Consider the following 26,401-nt stretch of genomic DNA (forward strand, 5'->3'; position numbering starts at 1 on the left):
TTATTATTATTATTATTATTATTATTATTTTCTATCCTTGCTTAAAATTGCTCCTGATGCTCTTTAAAAGCACACACCAAGGGATTAGATCAGCCTTTGCCAACCTGGTGCTTTAGACTACAACTCACATGATCTCCAACCAACATGGCCAGACTGGCTCAGACTGATGGGAGATGTAGTCCAAAACCAGGTTGCCAATGACTGGTTAAGATGTTTTCATCTCACCAACACTTTCCATGCTGAAGGCCAACATTCCCACAGTTAACCACTTTTGAATCCCCTTGCCCCCCTTCAATGTTCCTTTCACATCTTTGACTTCTCAGTGCCACACTTCCTCCTGCTTCCAATGTCTTTAAAGTCTTGTTCATTGTCTTTAGCAAATTGCTCTTCAAGTTTCTCCTCTCTTTTTTTTGCCTTAACATCCGCTTTTCCAGAAAATATATTCTGTTGCAGGCAGACGTCATGCCTGGGACTCTAACAAATTTGTTTTCTAAGATGGATCTGATTCCGCTGGCATTTCAGACAGATGTTTGAAGGTATGTAATCCACCAAGCACTGAAGCCTTGCTACATCCATTCATTTAAATAATGAAAGCTGTAAAACAGTGGTATGTGGTAGATTGCACCCAAAGACATTAATCTTCGATAGCAAACCTTCTATTTTAGTAGGCTGAGCAAAAAAAAAAAAAAAAAAAAAAAAAATGAATTTGAGAGAGTTTAATGGGTTCTATGTAGGATGTCCATAAGGGAAAGGAGAGGTGCATATGTGTACATGGAATCCCTATTTAGGGAGAGATATCCCAATTTCTGAGAAAGATAAGAGGAAGGGTTAAAAAGAAAGCATCGGGGAGAAGAAAACCAGATAATAAGTTCTGAGTATGCAAGCCCAGCGGCCAGCCAAAAAGAGAGGACTGGAGGATAGCACAGATGGGTGGGGGGAATAAATAGACAGGGGCGTAGTTAGGGAGCAATGCAAAATCGAAAATAATTTGATAGATTCCTATGATGAGAAGGGAACCCAGAAAGAAGACTGAACAAAGTGGAGGCTAAGAGATATCTAGTGTAGAAAAGCTCCTAATGGGCATTAGCTCTAAAACAGAGGGCTGGATGGAAGGGATGCTAAATGACAAACAGCAGGGATCTATCAGCAGATATCAAAACACACTTCTCCCACTGCAGAAAGGCAGGGTGGTCATCAGGGGTCTCTGGCCAATCAGGACACACTGACAAGTGACTGAGGATGTTTCCCATAAAATGCAAATGTAGACTTAATCCAACTACTTGTGGAAACTTTCTGAAGCAAATCTACCCTTTGTTACCCCGAGCTAATGAATAGGTAAATAGACATGTGGGTGTCAATGTCTGCATTAGCTATCACAAGCATTCTGGGTATTAGTACTGGGTTTGCACATGCTATTCAAAGATTCATTATGCACCTCTGCTGTTGTGGGGAACGCATTGTATACTGCAGTTACTATAGAAAGTATTAACTTAAAACAAACATTGCTTTCTCTGATTTCTTGACAGTGGCACTATACTCATTGCTCATAGCAAAGGCAAAATTGATACGTCATTTTGGCACAGATTTCCAGCTGAATCAAATTTTTCTGTAACAGTACGGTATTGTTACCAGACAGGCATTCAGCAGCTGTTATGTGGCTGGGACATGCAGTGCTGTGGCAGGGCTGCAGTATGCAACCCCACAACTCCATCAGACATACTTTCCTTGGTGAAGGAGGTCCCCATGAACCCCACTAACGAAAGCAAAATTGCATACTGGCAGATGGTCCAAAAACTGATGCCAACATTGTGTGAAGCACCCATGGTGAAGAGCTTATCATGACTGTGAAAGGAGTTTCTCAAAACTGGAACATATGAGTCCATAGAAGGTAAAATGTCATGATGAGACCACCATCAGGACTTTAATAGAAGAGTATTCTTGGTGGTGCTAAGAGGCTCTTGAAAGAATGTGTGAAAAATAATCAGAGTATGTTTTGATTTCAAAGCAACAATTTTTATATAGGCTCTCAAACACTTTAATTTACAGCAGCATGAAACATCCCTAATTTGTACTTTTAATTTGATACATTTTGTTCCATATGTGCTCTTTTGTTATTTTGCTAAAGAACAGTACAGTCTTATTAGTTAGACTTCTAATTAAAATAAGTTAATGTGATTATTTACAACTGCCTGTTCCCTTTATGCTAGTGCTGTGATATATTTATGAAAAATGTCCTCTGTGTGCACAATTATGCTACCAATTTTCCATATATATGTGGTCCAGTATTTACTTGCCTACAATTTAGTAAGCGTATTACTTTCCTAAATACTTCAGTTTTACTGACAAGCTGTCTTTTTTCTTTTGTGTGGAAAGTGAAAATATAAATTAAATATTTCCAGTAACATTTTAAGTCTCATTGCCTTTTTACTGCTAAGTAAATGTGCCATGGTTGTAAAACTTCTGAACATGTTGGCCAGGAAGAAATCATACTGGTAAATGCAGTGATTTTTTCAGGGGGGGTACCCCTAAACATTTTGTGAATCTAAGTTTGGCCTCGTTGAGGGGCAGTATTTCAATATGAGTAGGAAAATGAGAGTACTCCTAAACATTTTTTAAGAAAAAAGCACTGGGTAAACAAGTTGCCCTCCCTAATATTTGTAACACAGCAAGTTGTGAAATACTGTTACCCAGCTTCCATTTTTGTTATAAACCCAAACTCTTGATAATATCTTATTTGCACCAGTGATGCATCCTTCATCACTTGCTACAAGAGATGGGGGACAAATTGTTAATTCAGGTTGCATTTAAAAGTGAACCTACCCAATTCACACTTGCCAGAACAATACGATAACCGAAACACAGCCACTCTTCAAAATTCACACATTTTTGCCAAATTTTGCAGAAATGCATTGTATTGGAGGGAATGTGTTTTGCACAAACATGTGCATTAGGCAAAACTGTATACAAAAATGTCTATATTAGGAGAAATCTACACTAAAATGCTGATGAATCTTCACAAGGATATTTTGAACATGCAAACAAACAAATAAATGTAGAAAACTGAATTTGACGACTGGAAAAAAGGAAAAAAGGAGAGAAAAAGGGGAATTGACAGGTGTGCCCATCTTTACATTGCTACTGTCAAAAAAGAAGGAAAGGAGAATATGATATTTGATTAATAAGCTTGGATGTCAACACAGGAGCCTCTTGCAAATGAGCCCACCTTTCACTCCTGTGTCTAACTTCTTCTCCTCTCTGACTGAAATGGCTTGCTTGCCATTTTGGGAAGCTGCAGAGTAACACTGCCACCCACTGCCCCATTTCAAACAGGTTAAACGATTAGATCAAGGCTCAGAAGTAATCAGGCCATCACAGCTATAGCTGTGACATCTTTATTAAGCACCAACATCTCCTCTGAGGGGGTAAGGCCTGGGTCTGTTTGAGTGAGATGGAGTATGATGTTTTACTTCCTAGAGTAAATTGGCTCTGACCATACAGTACCTTCACATGTCAGATTTTTTCGCCTTCCCGCTTTCAGGCAGCATTTCTCAGCAACATCGCATTAGTGGTTTACCGTTGAACAACCCATCACCTGAGCTATCTGCGGAAACCAGGCAGCTCGCTGTGCAGAGAACAGCCACCGTAGCCAGCATACTGAGACAAGGAGAGCCACGGCAGCAGCTTGGAGTGACTCATAATCCACCACACAATAAGCATCATTGAAGGAGCCAAACTATTATGCACAGTGCCTCAGCCATTTCACTCTCTTCCCCTTCGTCATGGCATTAATGTATTTTAAATTTGTTTGATGGGGGGGGGGACCTTTGCATTTCTCTTACCACAAGGACGTTGCTTTCATTTTGCTGACGCAGGCATCATTAAAATTCCTCTCATAACTGCTGCTAGATGCAGATTATTTTATGGAATTTCTTTTAAAGGACAGGAGTGGCTTCGAAACCTAACATTTAGCACTGGGGTATTTAATTGCAATGTTTTGTTAGATGTTTGTTTGTTTGTTTGTTTTCTTTAAAAAAGTTTAGAATTAGGGAGTTTGGAAGAAAAAAACCCCGGCGTGCTCCTTTTTGTGTGAATTGCATGGATTCCCTCTAGTCATTGACATTCAAAGTAGATGAGAAATGTGAAAGGTGTGTGCTGATGTGTCATACTGTTAGAAATTACTGCAATGTCCTCTCATTTGAACCCACACCAGCCTGCCCAGTTCTGGACCTCTTGATATTTATAAATAATAAGGGGGGGGGGGAATTACCGGCTTTGCACCGAAATACTCAGCAAATTACTAAGCATTGCTCTTGCCCCTGTAAAATTAATTCACAAGTCTGACACTGGGCATTGCTTCCCTATAAGAAATTGCATTGTATCTCACATGCATCGAATATAGGGCTTAAGGAAAAAATCAATAAAAGAAATTAAATATAGCTAGCCTCCCTCAAACAATAAAAAATCAATGCTCTTTTAGCAGGTACCCTTAGAAGCAGGTTTATTTTCAACATTAATCTGGATACTAGTTTCATAGTAATTGATTTTTTTTATACTTAAGCTGTCAAAAAGTATAACAAGCAATGATTACTTGTTATTTTCCAGATTCATAAAACAGACTTATTCTAAGGGGATTGCTAGTTCTTTCTGCCTTTCTTTCCCCCAAGTACTGAGCTACGTTTGTCACTGAAGCAATTGCAAATCGCTCATGAAATAATAGTGATATCAGAAACAGAGTCTCCAACAATGGCTGCAAGTAAACTGTTTTAAATAATTGTGATCATTTGTGTGTGTGTGTGTGTGTGTGTGTGTGTGTGCATGCTTGTACTAAACTGCATATACGCAAAGTTTGCTGTTGCATATCGGTAAGAATATTTCAAAAGAATTAGCCCTGAGTGTAAGTGAAATATTGATGGTTCACTGGACACAAAGAAAATACTACTGGAGAAAAGATATGTCTTATGGAACTTTTATTGGAACATTAGTGCATGTAAAACTCCTGTTCAGAAAGTCGATGGCTCATGCTTCATGAATCCAGTGATGTGATCCTATCCAAAACATAAAAGGCAAGGCACAATGATTCCTATTCTTCTTGAACATGTCTGAAAGCATAGAAAGAATGTAAACAATACCTTTGGCAGAAGAGAGGAGCAATATGCGCAGTCCATACACCCTGAAGCATGGCCAGTCATGAGGCAAATGATGCTGGCTGAACTCTCCCACCTGCCCTCACTTCAAGAGCACCAGAAGCAAAGAAACCAAAACACATCACTAGTAAAAATTATATCTCACATTTCTGGTGAGAAAGGAGCCAAAATACTGTAACCACCATGGTTTCTGGATGGAAACCCAAAAATTCAAGAGGATGTACTGCACACTCAGGAGAAGTAGGAGAGAGAGAGAAAGAGAGAGAGAGAGAGAGAGAGAGAGAGAGAGAGAGAGAGAGAGAACCTGGTGCTCTCTAGTTTTGGTGCCCAAGTAGATCAGTTTTTCACCCTGGGACAGTAGCAGTCATTGAGGCTGGGGTTCCCTTGTTCTCCCCTGGTTTCCCCGTGCAGCAGGTTACTGCTGTTTACTGAGAGGGGTACACAGAGTTCAGCACAATGTGGTACATGGCAGTGGAGCCAATCTGCCACAACATGCTGAGCTCCCCATGCCTCACCCCTTCATCTCTTAGTCACATGTTGTGTTGTGAAGCTGGGAGAACAATGGAGTCTAACCCATGCTGCCTCAGCAGCCACTACTGTGCTTTGGTCCTCAAATGTTGGCCTACAGCTCCCATCATCCCTGTTGACTGTCTAAATTGGCTAGGGGTGGTGGTTGTAGTTCAGCAATGTCTGACGTCCCAAATTTTAAAAAATGAAGTAGATAATTTCCATGAAGAGCATGTGAGCGTTGGGCCAAATCTTGCTCCCCGACACACACAAACACACACATAGAGAGATAGAGAGAGAGAGAATTTTTCAGGGCCATTTGTCCTTGGTAAAAGTGAGAGTGGTCATTTTAAACAACTTTTAGGGCATTGGGTGAAATCTAAGAACTGTGTCATGTGGGCGAGGCTTGTCATTATAAGATGTGGTGACAAAAATCTTCCTCTCCCAACAAATAATAATAATAATTTATTTCTACCCCGCCCATCTGGCGTCTCTATCTTCTCTTTACCCCCCCCCAAAGATTATTAGATCAACTCCTTTCAACACCCTTCACTTCTTCCAATCTAGCAAGAGCAGTGCACCTTATAATCATAGAAAATTCCTGGGTTTTACCAGTGCCCAGAAGCATATCCCTTGGATGATTGAATTGCACTGTAAGTCTAAGACTGAAAACCAGCATAAGAAATACCTACCGGTTGTTTTTTCCCCAAGACAACCATATGAATGCTAGGCGATTTGTAAGCATGTGGAGGTTTTATTATCATAAACTTGCTTCCCATAAATAATTGTGGCAGCTGGAGCTGAAGCCAAGCTCATCTATTACTATAACAGAGAAAGGCACACACTCCCTGCCAGTAGTATCAGCCTGGGTAATGCTATGCATTGCACCCAGATGTATGCATCATAGAAGTGCTGTGGCAATACGCAGTACAGGGAAGTTGCCATCACTGGTAAATTGCCAAAGGCCAGCCTGGTTGTATTAAAATGCAACATGTTGGAGAAAGATTTTTAAAACAAGTTGACACACAACATCAGTTTGTAATCTCTCTTTCTGTCTCTTACACACGCACATACCCTTCACTGATAGTTTCCCAGGCCATTTCATTTGTCCTCTTCTTTTTCACTCAGGAGTTTTCCAGCACTCATTACAGTCTTTCACTTCCTTCATCAATAACAAAGCAATGATCAGGGGGTCCTCTATGTTATTACGCCCATATCAATACATCTTTACGTATCATAGGCCTAATGGAAGCACGTTGCTGGCCCACACTGCCTCCACTGAACACAATGAAACCAACATGTTAGATGGAAGAGCCAATCAACTTAACCTACTTCCAAGTAATGGATAAACCAGATTAACAATAAGGATTTTTTGATATATCCAACAAAATCATTCTATTCACATACCATCCAACTTTTTCTGACTCAAACCAGGATGTGTGTCTTCAGGTACATGTTCCCAGGTGAGTCCCGTGACCCACATTTTGCTCTTGTCCCCTCCAAAAAAGATTTTCCCAGTGAAATCTTGTGCTTTTTTCAGGGTGAGACTGCTGCACCCAAAACGACCACCAACATCTCACATGAAAAAATGAGATGCTCCGTTCCTTCCAGGGCACTTGGAATGACTTCCAGGGCACTTGCAATGACTTCCAGTGGAACTGGCCTCTCCTTCCCCAAGCACCCCCTGTGTCCCCCAATCTATTTCAGTGTGTTGTAGAAACCGCTTGAACAAACTTTTTGAGGGGACATGCAAGGGAAGGAGAGGTAGGGGAAGTTCTGTTGCACAAGCTGACGTCCTTGTACAAATGGCATTACTTCATTAGGTACAATCCCTCCATACCCTCCAACATTTCTCCAATGGAAATAGGGACGTCCTATTCCATAATGATAATTTTACTATTTCTACCCCCCACATCTTACTGGGTTGCCCCAGCCACTCTAGGCAACTCCCAACATATATAAAAACATAATAAAACATTTTAAAAAAACCTTCCCTATATAGGATTGCCTTCAGGCGGCTCGGGAGTTGAATAACTCCATACCCTCCAACATTTCTCTGATGAAAATAGGGACATCCTAAGGAATCCCAAACATCCCAGTAGTGATGTATGGAAGTGACAGCTGGACCATAAAGAAGGCTGATCACCGAAGAATTGATGCTTTTGAATTATGGTGCTGGAGGAGACTCTTGAGAGTCCCATGGATTGCAAGAAGATCAAACCTCTCCATTCTTAAGGAAATCAGCCCCGAGTGCTCACTGGAAGGACAGATCCTGAAGCTGAAACTCCAATACTTTGGCCACCTCATGAGAAGAGAAGACTCCCTGGAAAAGACAGTGATGTTGGGAAAGATTGAGGGCACAAGGAGAAGGGGAGGACAGAGGACGAGATGGTTGGACAGTGTTCTTGAAGCTACCAGCATGAGTTTGACCAAACTGTGGGAGGCAGTGGAAGACAGGAGTGCCTGGTGTGCTCTGGTCCATGGGGTCACGAAGAGTCGGACATGACTAAACGACTAAACAACAACAACAACAGCAAGGAAAAGTGGGACATTCTGGGTTCAAATCAAAAACTGGGACAGCTTCTCTAAATCAGGGATGTCCCAGGAAAATAGGGAGGGTCTGCCCCTCGGCTTAACTGCACAGCACATTTTAAAATGGCATGATCTTGTTCATTTTTGCATGGAGTTTAATCCCATTGGTTGCTCTCCTTTTCCGCTGTAATTCTTTGGTAAAAGAATGTCTGGAACCTCCACTTCCTATAACTCTTCTTCAGGTATTCAAAAAGAACAGGCATAGGCAAACTTGGCCCTCCAGATGTTTTAGGACTACAACTCCCATCATCCCTAGCTTTCAGGACCAGTGGTCAGGGATGATGGGAATTGTAGTCCCAAAACATCTGGTGGGCCGAGTTTGCCTATGCCTGAAAAAGAACATGCAAGGCTCAAACTAGGGAAGGGGATGAACACTGGTTCTGCCTCCAGCATCCTTGCATTCAGAGTACACCTGCTCCATTCTGACCTCTTGTTGAGCAGGGAGAACTCCCCTGGGATCTACAGGTATAGGTAGTATAGAAATGTAATAATAATAATAATAATAATAATAATAATAATAATAATAGGGCCAGCACCTCTTGTATGCACACCCCCAGCTCATCCCCTAGTCTGAACCTTCACAATTGTGATGCCAAATAATTTTTGAATATCAAAGAAGAGTATAACAGTACTTTATCTTTGATTGTCTACATTTTCATATTAACCAAATGTCAGTGTTTTATTAATTTATATGGTATTGACATTTTATTTCTTTTCCTGACAAAATATTCTCTATTTTTAACTTGTAGATCAGAGTGAATGCCTGTAGGCAGACTTCAGGCTTGTGAGATCAACTCTCCCCCCCCCTCACTTTTTTCCTTTTTATTAGAGCCCTGAGACCTACTAAATGGAGCCAGATGCAAAATGGAGGCTAAGGGGATAGAGCCAATTACCTACTGCATCTCATGATCCAGGTGCTGAGATGACTCACAAAGACAAGCGCAAACCTACATTTGAGTTACTGCAGATGAGAGATTCTACTAATCACAGGGTCTTCTCCAACTCAGTCATTGCAGAAGTTGAACAACTTTAGCTCATGCAGTGGAACTTTGCTCTCTGCATATCCCTCAGTCAAATATGCACCTCAATTCTGATCTGGGGTTTGCCCCCAATATTCCAGAGCACAGTTAGGGGTGGTACAGAGGGTGCACAGGTAGACGTAAGAGAGGTAAAGTCCTGCCGCATGTTTTTGTGCTGGATTCAATCATAAATCAGCAGGGCAGGAGAGAGTCTTTTGGGTGTTGTGTAACAATAACAGTACATCAAAACTCTTGCTAATCGAATGAAAATAATCATTTCCATATCAATTAAGATTACTATTTACTAAGAAATAAAAAATAAGACTCCATGAAACCTCATCAGCACTTTAATACACAATTTCTATTAAGATACACACTTGGGTATTTAATTTGACCTAATATAGAAATTCTTTCAAAGCAGTTTTCCCTATCATACTGCATTTTGTTACGTTGTTTCCCCCGGTATATGCCTTTATGTGCACACTTTGCTCAAATATATACATTTTTGTACATATGTTGCTGGAGAAGTAAATTGAAAAATGGAGAGAATTTCAAAGGATAGCTGTGCTTCAGTCCACACACGGTTTTGGAAAGTGTATTAAGTAAGTTTGCCTTTAAATGCAAACTGAAATGAATTTCTCCACCATTCCTGCCCACCAGTAGACCACCATCTATCTTCTGCCTGCCTATGAAATACAAGGAACGTATTTGGTTTTGAAACATTTATTTCTTAAGACAAAGGACGCCTTTCAAAGTAGCTTTCTGTTCCCAAACGTGGTTAAAGAAGAAGGTAGGATTACAGCCAATATAGGCTTATTTATAAAGGTATACAAAAATGAAGACATGAAGGGACAGTTTTAAAATAAACAAACAAACCTAAAGTAACACATGTGTGTGTGCACATTCTTCTTCTTCTTTGGCGATCACTCGTAGCTGAGTAAGGTTGTCTTCCATAAACACATGCACATACACACACCTCATCTCATGGACTTTTCTTAAGCAGTTGGTCCCTTACCTTTCCCGCCCCGACCTGGCCACAGTGATCCATGCGATGGTCATCTCCAGGCTTGACTACTGTAATTCGCTCTACGCGGGGCTGCCCTTGAAGCTGTCCCAAAAACCAGCAGGTGCAGAATACTGCAGCGAGGCTCCTCACAGGGTCTCTGTCATGGGAGCATAGTCACCCAGTGCTTTTCCAGCTGCCCTGGCTCCCGGTGGAGTACAGGGCCAGATTTAAGGTGCTGGTTTTGACCTTTAAAGCCCTTCACGGCCTAGGACCCTCGTACCTACGGGACCGCCTCTCCTGGTATGCCCCATGGAGGACCTTAAAGTCTATATATAGCAACACCCTAGAGGTCCCAGGCCCTAAGGAAGTTAGATTAGCCTCAGCCAGAGCCTTTTCAACACTGGCTCTGGCCTGGTGGAATGTCTCTGTCTCATGAGACCAGGGCTCAGCGGGATCTGATTTCTTTCCGCAGGGCCTGTAAGACAGAGTTGTTCTACCTGGCCTTTGGCTTAGAATCAGTTGGAGTCCCTCCCCTTCTTTCTTTTTCCTTTCTCCTCCTGTGAAGAGGCTGCATCCTAATGTTTTAATGCTGAATCTTAATCTTTTAAATTGTATTTTAATCAACTTGTTTTTATTATTGGTTGTTAGCCGCCCTGAGCCCGGTCTTGGCTGGGGAGGGCGGGGTATAAATAAAAAATTATTATTATTATTATTATGGTCAAGTGACTTTTCAGAAACAGAAATTCTACCTAATGAAATGCATGAGAAATCCCTCTTTAGCGCTATGAATTAGGGTGATTAACTGATGGATAGGCAAAACATGTGGATTTGGTCAGATGTCTGTGAGAACTGGCACACGTTAGTAGTCCGTTTTAACTACACCAGGTAATTCTCCCTGAAATGAGTCTGTATTGAGCATGTTTGGGAACATCTGATCAGGATGGCATGCTGCAAAAATCCAACCAGGCAAATTTATCCTCCATCCTGAGACCTGTTTCCAAATAAACATGCATAGGTCTCAAATTCCAGTAAAGCATATTGCTTTGCTTTCTGCAGCAGAAGCATATATATTATTATGGAAGTCCTTTTGCCATGATCTAAATATATCACATTCTGAGTTAATTCTGTAGAGAAGTCACTTTGTTTCTTTTCACATCACCAATGTGCACACAGCCCAACAACACCAGTGTTGTTGCTGCCGATGCTTGTGCCTCCTTTTTGTATCCCGTTTTCCTATACAAATGAATGCCATTAGAAACCAAGACATTTGGAGAAAAAGAAATTATTGCAACTGTTGGAGCAGATGTGTGAACTACCTGCTGAAGTGACAAACTAAATGCCTCTATTCAGCCAGCAATGGCAGCATCTCCATGTTTCTACTGTTTGACACAATGATGGATTATTTATTTACTGAACAGCATTGGTGGCCAGAAAATCTGATTTTCATGCCTGCAAATCCATGAAACCTCAGCCACTGAACAGCTTCTTTTACATGTGGCAAAGGTCACCTATCAAGGGATTTTCTCACGTTTTGTGTGATTGGTCATGCCTCATTTCCTGCAAGAAAATATGATTTCCCCAAAGTGGGTGAGTTTGAAGAGACTCACAAAGACCTAGAAAGTTATTTCCTTTCTGTGCGATAAGCATAAAAGTATAGAGACTAACCTAGAGGGATAGACAAGCAACTGTTTGTAGCTGGAAAGCATATTTAATCCTATCATTTAGGAAAGTCTAAGAGCTCTCCAGATATAAAAGCAATGCAAAAATTAGGCTCTTAACCTTGTCACTTAACCTTGAGGATTTGAAAGGGTTTTAATAACTCATGAACTATATCTTCTCTAAGTCCATTGTTTGATAGTGAACATTGATTAGTATATACATACACTGATAACTGGGAAACACTGGCCCTTGAGTGCTCCAATTGGAGAACAGCCTTTACCAAAGGTGTAATAGACTTTGAAGAAGCATGAACTCAGGGCAAAAAGGAGAAATGAGCTAAGAGGAAGGCACATTTGGCAAACCCTCACCATGATCAACTCCCAGTTTAAACCTATGCCCCCACTATGGAAGGATGTGTGGATCAGAATTGGCCTTCACAGTCACTTATGGACTCACTGTTAAGACCATTTTCATGGAAGACAATCCTATCAGCTATGAGTGATTGCCAAAGAGAGATACCTCCATAGCCATTGCTATTAGAAAGCAGGAAGTTCCAATAGGACCAAGTAACCAGGGAAGGATTTTTGGTTAGTCCCACACCAAACTGGCACAACATATTCTTTTCTTCTTCTTCTTTTTTGCAGCACATTACTACCACTGGCTATTGTCAGGTACTGCACCATATCATTAATCTTATTTCTTCTTGACTTACCTTTGATAACAGGGCTGCCTACAAGGCTTTCTAAGTCCAGCATACTCCACTCTGCTTGCAAAAGTTTTGCAAAAAAAATTTTTTACATACATTGTGCTACATGCAAATCTGTCTTCAATTTTTCAGGCAGGGAGGAGGGCCCAAAAATAAATTAGGGGTGACACATGATGAATAAGATGTTTGAAAGTAGAATGTCAATAGGTGAAGCTTTTCAGACAATTGCATTTATTAAAAATTCTGAACACTCACCAGGCTACACCTCTTTCCCCAAGCCCCACACTGACACTGCTTCACACCTCAAGTGCTTTTGCCTGGCTGGACTGTGTCCTTGAACACTGATGGTGCTTCTTGTAAAATTAGGAGTAAACTTAGCCTACTGGACAAAAGTAAAATTTGCATTCATTGCACCACAGTCAATTGTTTGTAGCCCCAACCACTAGTGGCATGTGCTCCCTTGCACCAGGTGGTTGCCCAGAAAGGAATGAGGTCTTCAGTTTGAAGATGCTTTTTCAGCCATAGTTAGAGGAAAAGGTATTGCAGTGGAAGACAGGAGTGCCTGGCGTGCTCTGGTCCATAGGGTCACGAAGAGTCGGACACGACTAAACTACTAAACAACAACAACAACAGGCCACAGGCAGGGAGAGGCATGTGTAGCTGAGAGATGATGAAGAGCGAAATCCTCATGCAGGAAGTCAGCTTTGTGGTAGTGGATATTGGCCAGGATGAAGTATTCCATAACAGCATAGAAATCTAGGTTAGGATAGAAAAACACAAGGCCCTAGAACTCTATGAGCAGCTGAACTCCAAAAATGTTTTCCTACTGTGCTTTTCATAAAGTTTCCTAATCAGAAATGTCTCCGACTAGGGAAGAGAATGGTGCCGCTTTTTTTGAGCCTGTTATACCTGTTCTGAGATCAATCAGGACATCATCCCTAGAACAGTGTGTCAAAGACTCGAGAGTTTCTGTCACTGCACATTTGATTTTCCTCCAAACCAAATGTCTCTAGGCCATCATGTCAAAATAAAGACTCTTCGCTGTGTGTATTCAGAATGCTACTGGACAGTGCCTTAATATTCAGGGACAATATAATTTTTTTTTAAATAAAACAATACAAAAATATAAACCATTATTATTAACCTTCCTTTCTGATCTTCCTTCATCAGTTTTTGTCTCCCTCTTTGTCTGCTTTATTATTTGCACCTTCGGGACAATCTGCACATTCCGTTTTGCCGTACTATGGCTGCAATCCTAACCCCTTGCCTCAGTAGACACATTTAGGATTGTGCTATAAGTAATTAAAAAAAATATTTTGTTTCACCAGATTTATGTGAGGAGCATATTCTTTTGAATGGACCCCAAACTGGTGGTGATTATTGTTACCATTTACAATCCTATATATTTCATAATAGAGAGATATTATTTTCAAAGCTTTTTTGAATATATGTAAATGAATACATAAATATATAACCTGCCACATTCCAAAGGCTTGAGTCTGGTAGCAACAGTGAATGCAAAGTGAATATACTTATCCACTGTTCAAATATACAGAATGTTAAAACCTCAACCTTTTCCTGGCTCATCCCAGCCTAAGGATTCCAAAAAGATGGGACTGATCTAAAACTTTAGCATTTTTTCTTTTTCTAAATATTTATTTGTTGTTGTTTTTAAACACACAGGGTGCTTATATAACCATGCAATAACACTTTATATTATAATTATCATATTACAATATTGTAAATATATTGTATGGCTATACATTTAATAAATAATATCCAATACTTTGGAAATGTATTGCTTTGTCCATTATTTTCTCTTCCACAGTTTGCAAGTTTTGATACTGTTGTTGTTGTTGTTTAGTCGTTTAGTTGTGTCCGACTCTTCATGACCCCATGGACCAGAGCATGCCAGGCACTTCTGTCTTCCACTGCCTCCCGCAGTTTGGTCAGACTCATGTTTGTAGCTTCTAGAACACTGTCCAACCATCTCGTCCTCTGTCGTCCCCTTCTTCTTGTGCCCTCCATCTTTCCCAACATAAGGGTCTTTTCCAGGGAGTTTGATACTGTTACAATATCCCAAATTCCTTCATTCTCAAATGTCCATTTAGTTAGGCTTTAGCATTTTCAGGACATTTGTGGGTGAGTAGGTAACAATTTTCCAACCATCTTCATATATGCTCCACTAAGTTTCTCAGAATTCTTACTCCTGAAATAAAGTCAGCTGTATTTTTGTTTTGTTTTACACCTTCTGAATTCTTGAACTGTGAGAAGTATGTCACAGCATCATAAACTACCTTGTTAACTGACATTTATTGGTTGTTTTTCAGCTACCACCAGTTTTGTCATTGATATTTAAGCACTTCCCCTAAGGCCACAACAAATAGCTCCTTTTCTTCACCACTGCATGTGATATGCCTCAGTCTTGCAAATGGCAACCCTCGCATTGCCTTCCTCCTTACCCTCATAGAAAGAAATCTCAACCAGACTCCTGCTTACAACCATTTGTTTTAATTTGCTGCTGTGGGTCCACACAGTGTGTTTTATCAACAGTACAAAAGGAAACCTTCCGTTCCAGCAGAGTACACTAATAAAAAGCACTATCGGCTGAATACAAATCGAGATGAGTAAACTTTCCTGTTGCCTAAATCGTAGATCATGTGAACTGCTTCTTTCTCTTGGTGAGCGAAAAGTGACATTTCCGCATAAGTGCAGCACTTGTTTAAAAACACAGCAGGGAACACAAAAAGTTCTTGTTTACAACTGCTATATTCTCCAAGGTTTTGCCCATTGTTGGAATATTTTCAAAGGAATGATTGATTTATTTTTACTGTAAAGTATGCAAATGAATGTGCCGTGTAATTTATTTCATCTGTGGCTCTTAAGAATAAACATAATTTCAAAAGGTAAAGATGAGCAGGCATTGTAGGGGGACTGCCTCGAATCCACTTTAATTAATCTGCAAGAAATGCCATGCCATGCCTGGTTCTGTATTCATAGTGCCTATAATGGATTACAAACCTCTATCACTCACTTAGTGATCCGCTGGTTGCATGGCAGGGCAGGGGCAACCCACCCTAAATTATTCTTTAAACTTCCCCTAATTGCGGGTGTGACAGTGTAGTTTAAATGATTTTAAAAGCCCACTAACTGCACTTGAGCACTCTCAAGACAGCCACAACTCATCTACTATTATCCCTGTTCCGGTAATAGACAGGATAGACTACTGCAAGTGTTGTACATGCAACTACCCTTGAAGACTACCCAGAAAATGTTCCCAAATACAGCCACTGGACTATTGACTGGGACTGGATGGACACAATATATATCTCATTGATACAAAAGCAACTTCACACACACTGGGCTGCGATGACAATCTGAGATGACAACCTAATTAACTATTGTTGCCCAATGCAGACCTTTAAACTTTTCATTCAGAAATGCCTGCTGCTATTCATTAACTGTTAATGTGCTTTGCTGACAGTGGTGCAGCTAGTAATTTTAGACCTTGGACTTAAATGCCTTATGCCTACCCACTTCACTTTAAAGCACAGACCCTTCTTTGCCTCTGGACCATTCTTTATTTGAAGTATGTTGCGGCCTCTTTTAGTGGGGTGGGACTTGCAGTGCTGCCTTTCTGTTTAACGGTGTTCTTTGTCTATATTTTAATTATTGTCTTTTTAAGGCTTTTATCGTTGTCTGTGGTTTTAATGTAAGTCACTTTGAGTTACCTTGTAAGAAAAGTGATTAACCAATACAATAAATCATCATTGTCATCATAAATGGCCATATGTATTATTTCAGCTGTGAAGCACACCACTGAAATTTATCTCCCTCCCCCTGTGAGCACGATTTCATGCTCTACAAGTGCTTCTACTTTCCTAATATGTTAGGGGAGGGGAGAATTTGTCAACTGTGATAAAAAGTACTTTGAGTATGGGCAAACTCCCCTGCCAGTGCTGAGTGGGTCAGACAGGGCAATGGATGTGATTTTTACCTTTGTTCAGTAGGCTGCATTCTACCTGTGTAAAAACTGGAGGTTTCTGCACGCTCACGCATAAACCTGCCTCTCCATCCTCCATCCAGGCAAGCAAAAGTCATTACCAAAGTTCAAGAACACATTGTAAGGAGGCAGAGCACTTGAGGAAGTGGCAGAAGAGGGCTGGTAAGGGGCATGACTATGGAGGTGACCCAGAGAGAGTCCTGAAGGCCAACAGAGAGGATTGGATGGCTGCATTTGGATCTTACTCTGAGGTTTCCCACACTGATCTAGCCTTGCTCCTTTAATGTCTGTGTACAGCATGAACATTTCCATGGAGTGGGCCTATGTGTGGATCCCTTGTGTGTATGAAGGCTTCCATGAGATCTTCCTGAGTGATTGAGGGTTCCAGATTTCATGCATGAAGGCCCCTTTCTCTGCATGTGTAGACATCAGGAGAGGGTCTAAGTGGAGGGTGTGATATCAAGAGAGGGACTACTCACCATGGCTCCACTCCTTTCTCCCACTCCTTTCTCCCAGGAGCTAATAACTTCTGAGTAAAGGTATTGTGGACAACATTTTATTTATTTTTTAAAATGAACAATTCACATATTATGCCATTACAATTGGGTTGCTTTTTTTTTTTTTAAGGGAAAAGAGCACTATAGTTGGGCTATCTACATTTTCATCTCTTATTTTAAAAATACCTAGAAACATCAGTGGGGCTGAACTGGCTTTTATTCCAGTACACTGGCTTAGCTGATTTGCTGATAATGTTTCTAAGTGGTTACAGAAGTAGAATAAAGTTCATCTTTCTGCATAGCTGGGGGCTACAAACCAATGGCTGTCATGTAGTTAAATATGCCACATTCTCTTTCATGCCTGGTTCATATTTCATTATCTCATCAGTATAGAGTCACATTATCAGTTGGAAGCATTGCCCACATGATTCAAGATATGGTCCTCATGCCAGGGGAACCATGCATTATGTAAGACACATAATAGCCTTTTTTCAGACTTTCTTTGAACATAAGCAAAAGGTAGAGGAGGGCAGGATTGCATGTGGTGTCTCCTACTCTCAACCTCCACACATTTATTTGAAGGTTAGAATACAGATTGTAACTTTCTCCATGTGATCAGAAAATTCCTGATTGCACAGAGACAGCCTTGCACCCATATTTTAATACCACTAGGCTCTGTTCCAACTTTCAGATGAACATATGGTGGTCAGGTGCTTGTAATTTTATTCCACCATCCCTTTTCAGCTTAAACATTATTATTAAATCATGCAACATATCCATGCAACATAGGTCTGGAGGTACAGTATTCAGCATGACCTCACCTTGCTGTTGGTTGCAGTGACTCAGGGCTCAAGTGCAGCTGACAGAATGTCCTTCTAGGTGATTGAGCTCAGGAGGTCAGATGGCTTAGTTCCAAAGGGGAACCTGTGGGGTACAGACATGGTTCAGTAAGGCAGGAAATATAGTTCTCTATAAGCAACTGCTTCACCATTGACTTGGACCAGACTGAAGCCTTTTATGCAATGTCATCAGCTTCCCCTTCTCATGTTCCATCCATTTCTTGAAAAGCAGAAAGTCTTGAAAGGGCAGGCCTTGGGAATGGAGCCCAGCATTCCATCCTTTCTACAGGAGCGAATGACGGCACACTTCCTGTGGTGATGCAGTGACTCTATGGACTGTAGAGTCACTGCATCACCACAGGATGCAGGCTTGGAGTCAAGTATACCAGACTCTTGATAGACTTAGGCTCCTTGGAGGCTACTCTATCTTATCCAGGCTCAGGAATCTCTGGTTCAGGGGTCTTCAACATTTTAGTTGTGGAGGTCTCTAACATCTTGGGTTCAGCTATCTCCAGTTCAGCAGTAGTGCTCATGCCTTTTCCATTGGCACCACTGGTCCGTAAGGCTCTGTGTTTGTGTACAGGTCACTGATGAAAGGTATGGTGTGGTGGAACAGCACTGTTCAACTGCTGCTGCTTACTGGGAGCTGGAGGAGCAGCTGCAAGGTTGGAATGGTGCAAATGGCAGGAACACCTCCAGTACATTTGCACCATACTGTCCCGACTGCAGCCTCTTCCCTCCTCACCTTAGTAAGCAAAAGTGACATGACCGACAAATATTATTATTATTAATAATAATAATAATAATAATAATAATAATGCCAATCAAATTCCTTGGATGACCTTGAATTCTGGTTCTTTGCGGCAGGAATTCTTCATTCATTCTGCCAGCCCAGATCATTCATAATATTATAAACTAATTAGTCTTCTTTCTAAATAAAAAAGTCCTTAATATTTTAGCCTTATTATGACACCCTAGCTTCCTGATCATTGTTTTCCTTCTGTTCACATCTTTTCTATTGTCATGACATTCTTTTTTGCGATAGAAAAATTAAAACTGCACACAGTATTCCAGCGGCGAGATCACCATAGATTTATATAAAATATAGACTTCAAGATGCTGGAAATTTTATTTTTAATCCCTTTCCTAGTAATTCCGAACATCATACTTGCCTTGTGCATTACTGTTGCACATGGAGAGGATGATTTGAGAGAGCTGGCCACCATGATCCAAATAGATCTTTCCTGATTAGTCACAGCCCTTTAAGAACCTCGTTTGCTCTTTGGTTATCCATCTACTCAGTTTGAAAAGGTTTTTTTCTGGAGCTCCTCATAGTATTTCACCATTTTGAATCAACATGGTGCTCCCTATATGTACATTTCCTGCCAACAAGTCCTTTCCATGTAGGAAAGACATAACATTTGAAGTAGCCCTAATAAACACTCCAATACCCTTGAAGATGAAGGGCCGTAGATTGATTTGCAAAGGGAAAATACTTTGAAATGAATCCAATGTCACGTTATTGAAAAACTTTAATGGGAAAAGATTAACTTTTGAAAGTCTGCAGTGGTTTACAAAGCTTCAAATGCCCAGAAATCTACTAAGCCAGCCCATTTAAAGAATCTAAATACGCTTGCACATTTTTAAGCTTCCCGACTTTGAATATTAGCTTTGAAGTTGTGCCAAAAATGGAGCTGCCTTGAAAATGAATTCATGACACTGGAATTAGTGTTGGGTGTGTGGCATGCCTAATGATAATCTTGACCACGCTTGCCGTTGACAGCCAGCGCATATGGCGCTTCTGAGTCAATAATTCTTCAAAGATAAAATGCGCAGCATCTTGGTTCTTTTTATCTTTGCACACTGATGATTTGGACACTGTGCAGTGTCCAAAGACAGCCTGTTTAATGACAGATGGCATTTTTCCACAGCATAGAAAGATTGCCTGCAGATTTCCTGAGTCACACTGTCCATCCAGGAAATATACAGCAGGAGCCTAAGTGAAATATGCTGAATGAAAGATTCTTTTGTTGAGATGCCAAAGGATTTCACAGGTTTCCAAGAACCAAAGAACAACCTATGCTATGTGTGAGGCCAGGCCAGAAAATGAGCAAATCATTGAAACGTTGCCACTTAATGCTGTCACCTTCGTTGAGGCTTAAGTGGTCTACCATTCTGCCTCAACCAATTGTGTATTAGGACAACAGACAAGGGGCTCTTCTACATGAAACACACAGCACAGTTGGCTGAGTATCACCCATTTCTCCCCCGTCCCCACCACCCTGGTAGTCTACAGATTTAGTTTGTCAGAGAACAAGGACTTCTGTGCTAAAGGATTAACTTCCCCAGTCCCTCTTAAACTTAATTTGAAAATACTGTACTCAGTTTCTACAGAGGCTTATTCATCCCAAATGGATGACTTCATTTTATCCATGCTTTGTTATGAGTCAGCCTGATATAGCGCTTCATATACACACCAAGCTGCATTCACACTGCAGTTTGTCCCATTTTGCTGACATTTCCCTAACTGTTAGTTCTTGCATTATATTTGAGCTTTCTCACAATGTAAAAGCCACTCATGGAAAAACTAATGGAATGGAATATAGCACACGATTAGTGCCCATTTCTGTGTTATTTGATTGTAGGAGGGAAATCTTTTGCAGTCCCCTTAACCCAGGAAATCACGAGAGTTTTGAGGGACAATTTCCCTCCCCCCTTTCTTACGGGTTCATGCTGCAGCCACTCATGTGATGAGCCATGAGGCAACACACCTTCACATGCTACATTCCCTGCCCATTTCAAGGCTCACACTGCCTCCTTCTTCTTTTTGCCTGACAAGAAAGCATGCTGGTACTTCATCACAGAAAGTCATGTCAAAAATGTAAAGCCTACAATAATGGCAGAATGTAGAGCAAGAGGGACGGCATAGAGGAATGATATGTGTGAATGACATTCACCGCAACATGGAGGAATAGCAGTCAGGATGTGACAGAACAGGAAAGAAGCGCCAGCCCTGAAATCACTTAAACTAATACAATAAATCCATGAATACAGCACAAGTTTCTAAGATAATAAATTATTTTGCAGCCTCCAAATTTCACATATGGTTTTGATATTCATGGGTAGCACTACAAAATAGCTAAGTGCATGGCTGCACCAACAGATCTACTTGTGAGTAGTTTGTAAACTCCATGCCCTGTTCTGGCTACTCCACTTCATCTTGTATAGTGCCTAAATTGTTACTTTCTAAAGCAGGTACTTGTTTTACCATCTTGTCCTTTAACACCATGCATGTTATTTGTCCCTTCAGTGCTCTCCCTTCCTCCTCTATCAATGATTTCTTTCTTTCATTCTTTCTTACCTGCTTGTTCATCTATCTACACATTTTCCCTAGAGACCTATCTCTCCTTTGGTGTTGCACAGCCAGTAGCTATTCCCCCCACCAAGACAGAAGATGGTTAATCACATTCCTACATGCACAGGCACATACATACACTGAAAATAAAATAAAAAGGAGCCCAATCCATTAATGGCTACAATTCACCAGTGTAGCTTCAAGTCACACCTACACCATGTCTTGATAGCATTCATCATGCCCATTTAATAGTAGTTAATTATTGAAACTGTGAGGGACACGGGTGGCACAGTGGTCTAAGAAGGTCGGCAGTTCGAATCCCCACAACGGGGTGAACTCCAGTTGCTCAGTCCCTGCTCCTGCCAACCTATCAGTTCGAAAGCACCTCAAAGTACAAGTAGATAAATAGGTACCGCTCCGGTGGGAAGGTAAATGGTGTTTCCATGCGTTGCTCTGGTTCGCCAGAAGCGGCTTAGTCATGCTGGCCACATGTCCACATGTCCACATGCTGGCCAGAAAAACTGTCTGTGGACAAATGTCGGCTCCCTCGGCCAGTAAAGCGAGATGAGCGCCTCAACCCCAGAGTCGTCCACGACTGGACCTGATGGTCAGGGGTCCCTTTACCTTTATTGGAACTGCGAGGAGCCATGCGTGGCAGAGTTGCTTCACTGCCAGGTGGAGTTGCTGCAGTAGGGGGCACGGTAGCCCACCGGCAGGCTCTCTTGCTCCCCCTTGGCCTCCAGGGTTAAGGGTTGTTAAGGGTGCTGGTAACTGTAGTTCTGTTAGGGGTCTCTGCACAACTCTCAGTGCTCTTCACCAACTACAGTTATCAGGATTCTTTGCGGGGGAAGCCATGGGTATTCGAGTGCTTTCAATGTACTGGGTGGATGTGATGTCAAAAGTCAGGATCTCCTATTGTCTGTTGTTTTAAGAGAAAGCTGTTTGTGCCTTCCTTGTTCTGGTATAGTTTATAATGGGCATCTCATGCTTAATGGAGATGCATATCAAATGCCAGTACCATGATTCAGCAAGGGTGAGCCACTCATGGACACATTGATGGAAACATGATTTGGGCTGCAATCTTAAACACGTTGACTGAATAAGTCCCAATGGGTACAGTGGGGCATGCTTCTGAGTTGACACACACAGGTGTTCACTGTGAATTCCTTGTAATGCTACACATGTAGATCATGGTTGCATGGGGGAAAATACCCTCATGCAGCTCCTACAACAAGGCAGGTGGGCATCCATAGATTCTTCCACTTACACTATGATGTGTGGCATATATGCCATAAATATTCAATCCTAATTCTACCTGAACGGGGGGGGGGGGCAATCAAATATTCTGAAACCATGATTTTAATTCTCAATATCAGTTTTCATTAATGGTTTTCAAAAAAAAATATTTTATGGGAAATGAAATTGAACTGGGAAAATGGGTGTGAGGGGGTTCTAGTGTTTTAAACTCCTCCCCAGCCATTTATTTATTTGCTGATTGCATATCCCACCTTTTTATCCAAGGAATTCAAGGTGGTACACATGGTTCTCCCCATCCTCATTTAATCCTCACAACATCCCTTTGAGGTAGGTTAGGCTGAGAGGCAGTGCCTGGCCCAAGGTCACCTTGTTGGCTTTGTGGCTGTGTGGGGATTTGAACCCTAGTCTCCCAGATCCAAGTCTGACACTTTAACCCCTAAAACTCATTTGCAATATTTTCTCCAATAACTTGAGCAAATCAGATACCAAGCCCTAACCCTTTGCATCCCCGGAGAAACAAGCTTCTCAAAGTGTCTCTTCTACTTGATCTCAAGTACTAGGAGATGTCTCCTAGTACCATTAGTTAAAACTTTTGTGGCGTGAACAGGCAAGCGATTTCTATCAAAGGCAACAGAAAAGTAGTTCTTCAGCTTTCAAGTTTGGGAATCCCTTCCCTTGAGATACCACCATCCTGCTTGGAGAGTTTTCATCTCCCCCTCTCCTGAAAGTATGTTGAAAACCTATATATCATAGTCTGCAAAGAGTGACACACTTTTAAATTTTCTTTTAATGTGTTTGTTTAATTGATTTCTTTTGAGGCAAATGGAAATTTGTCACTCGGCAACAGCTGCCACAGCTCTCCCCCTTCTTTTTCTGGAGTCTGCTAAGCATCAGCGTTCCAAATGAGCCCAAATCTCCAGAGGAAGGAGAACGGAATCAGAACACGCATTGTGTCTCTTTAGTCAGAATTCTGTTCCCAGCCACCTCCATGCCTCCCCTCTCTGCTAATGTATGCCTGCCTCTGAGGCGAAAACAGATCTACGGCTCCTGTCCTTGTTCTGAATGAGAATACATTATTTGCCAGCTCTGTTTCATTAAAATTATTCCACTCAGCTGTGAAAACAGACTTGCAATGGATTGAATGAGTCGCCTCTCTACCCCAGATACTGAGGAGGTGGGCTATTTAAATGTCATGGAATAAATAAATAAACAATCTGCATTTGGCACTGGGAATATATATATGCAGAGAAATATATTGAGAAAACTGAAGGCTATATATATATATAGCCTTCAGTTTTCTCAATATATTTCCCTGCATCCTATTTTAAATCAGATTAATTAATTATATCTGATTACCTGTAATACAACAGTTGCATTGACAAATGAGTTATCTGTGCCTTTGAATAATTTGGATGCTTTTTCTCTCCAAACATATATCTGTTCACAGATGGCACTTTAGAGTCATTGCAGACTTCCATGAAGAGGAGAAAGCAATCTTATCCAGTCCCCTCTTCCAACTGCAGCTACCCACACAACCTCAATGTTTTAGCACAGGAGTCTTTAGGCTTTCCAGACCTGGGACCCACCTTTAACCCCAAAATGCATTTCTTAATATTTTGCCATATATTTGTATGGTGATGGTGCTGCTGTTGTGATCCTGCCTTAGATCAGGCCATGAGCTGATAGCGCTTGCCCACCAGTATTCCAAGAGGGCAGCGGTTTTGGTCTTGTATGGTTTACTCTGGGGCATGGAAGAAACATTTACCCTTGCAACCAGCTGTTGAAATCATCCTTGGCCAGCCACAAAGGCTTGTGGGATTGCCTGCTGAAAACACACACTTAAATTGGCTTTTAAATCATGGCCTTTGAAAGGGCAGGGCAAGAGGAATGGACCAGAGTTAAGAATTCTTCACTCTGGACCACCTCCAAAATATTTAAGCCCATCAGTTGAAGACCAGTGTTTCAGAGGGTATCCCAACCATCCAAAGCAGACTTAGGGACTACTGGGAGATTTTAGGTAAAGTGGAGGTTGGCTGGATGATGGCTGTTCTCTGCCTTGGAGTCAGAGGCAGTATATGTTTGAACACCAGCTCCCTGAAAAATCCAGGGGAGGAGAGAGTGCTATTGTGGGTTGGCCACACATATCCAGTTGGCCACTGTGAGAACAGGATGTTGGACAAGATGGGCCATTGGATGCTGGACAAGATGAGCCCTGATCCAGCAGGGCTCTTCCTATGTTCTTATAAACAATGCCTCACCCATTTCATTTGCAGGCACCTCCACCGGATTGAAGGAGCCTTCTATACATGAAGCAACACCATCAGAAACAACCTATTATTTTTATTTTATATATTTAAAACTTTTTCACAAGGAGCATCCATCATAATTCCCAATTGGCAATTGATGGGAAGAGAGGCCAACTGAAGCACAGTCTGGCTGTCTTGTACCTCATGTCTGCCCAGGAGCATCTAATCACCTGGAAATGAAAGCCTGGGGGCTTGTCTCAACGTAAAAAAAGGTTGCCATTGGTCTTTTTCCACTTTCCCTGATAAACTGCACATCTAACATTACCAAATAAACACTACCATGTATTTTACATGTTTATAAACACTCTCCTCCTCCTTTCATTTAAGTTTTCTATAAAACAGGTTCAGACTTATGGATACTGCTGACGAATTTCAGCAGGGTTTTGAATTCTGTGAGTAATTCTTCTGTGACCTTTCTAAATTAAATGTGTTTTCTGGACTGAAGGGCATTTGTACATTGCTGAGGAAGGCTAAGTTTAAAGGAGTGAGACTCTACATTATGCTGTAAAGGAGGTGAGGCTATTTTACAGTCACCCCCAATGCCTTTGGGGAATGAGTTCTGGACTTATATGCCAGCTGCTGTCTTCAGCAAATGCAAGACGAACTCCTGTGGTTGACATTTCCATTAGTACAATGGCATATAGCTGTTCCAAAGAGTCAGCCACACATTGAGATAGACAGACTCTTGCAAAGCTCAGGCCAGTCCTAGGGGCACCTTTGAAGACAAGGACCAAAAACTTGAATTTGACCTACTATTGTGTGGTCAGTCAGCCAAGACAGATGAGTGCTAAGATGATGGGATGGTGCTTTAAAAGTGCCCCTCAGCTTTGAAGCAGGCAAGCAGGCAGGCAAGAGCATTACCCTTATACTTCAGTTTTATAAGGTAAGCTGATTTCTATGGAAACTGGAAAGAAAAGTTTTGTATAGGGCTAGTCCAAAGAGTCCTTGAACTCAATCCACCATAGCCTGTCTTTGCGTGAAGGGAAGTCCCTAACTCAACCGAGGGTTTGAGACCCATAGGCTACCCTCACCTAGTTTAGCCAGCCAGTTGAAGCAGTTTCCCGGGGTGTGGCCTGGGTAGGAGCCATAGGTGAGAGCTGAGTGCAGAGTGGGGACCAAATGTGGTCAAACTATGCCAGAAAAAGCATGACATGTCTCCCACCAGAGGTACTACCCTTCCCCTGACACCCCTAAGCAGTGTATAGGATACACAATACAAAATGACTGAACTTGAGTTAGAATTATTAAACCAGATTTCAGTGAAAAAGCCTGCTGGAATAATAATAATAATGTGCCAGAAATTCAACTTGGGGAAGGGGAGGGAGGAGAGACGTCCGACCTCAATTGCACAGGAGTTTCACAAAATTCAGCCCACAATAATGAATGTATGGCTCCTTGTGGATATGAGACCTACACCAGAGCAAGGGGGACCACTTACAGTGGCTCCCCTGAAGACCTCATTTACTGGAGAGGAATAAGGGCCCAGAACCTCTCTGACATGGACCGCTTTA

The 26,401-nt window shown here is 41.5% G+C and overlaps 1 long non-coding RNA gene across 1 annotated transcript; it reads left to right on the forward strand.

Annotated features, from left to right (window-relative positions):
* The first annotated feature begins 23,572 nt into the window (after nt 1-23,572).
* On the forward strand, nt 23,573-25,192 carry LOC310759224. The gene is made up of 2 exons (XR_014546272.1): nt 23,573-23,758; nt 24,858-25,192. It is a non-coding gene; the product is annotated as an uncharacterized lncRNA (long non-coding RNA).
* Nucleotides 25,193-26,401: the final 1,209 nt, after the last annotated feature.

This window comes from Podarcis filfolensis (assembly GCF_964270895.1).
Source record: "Podarcis filfolensis genome assembly, chromosome: 3".
NCBI classification, from domain to species: domain Eukaryota; kingdom Metazoa; phylum Chordata; class Lepidosauria; order Squamata; family Lacertidae; genus Podarcis; species Podarcis filfolensis.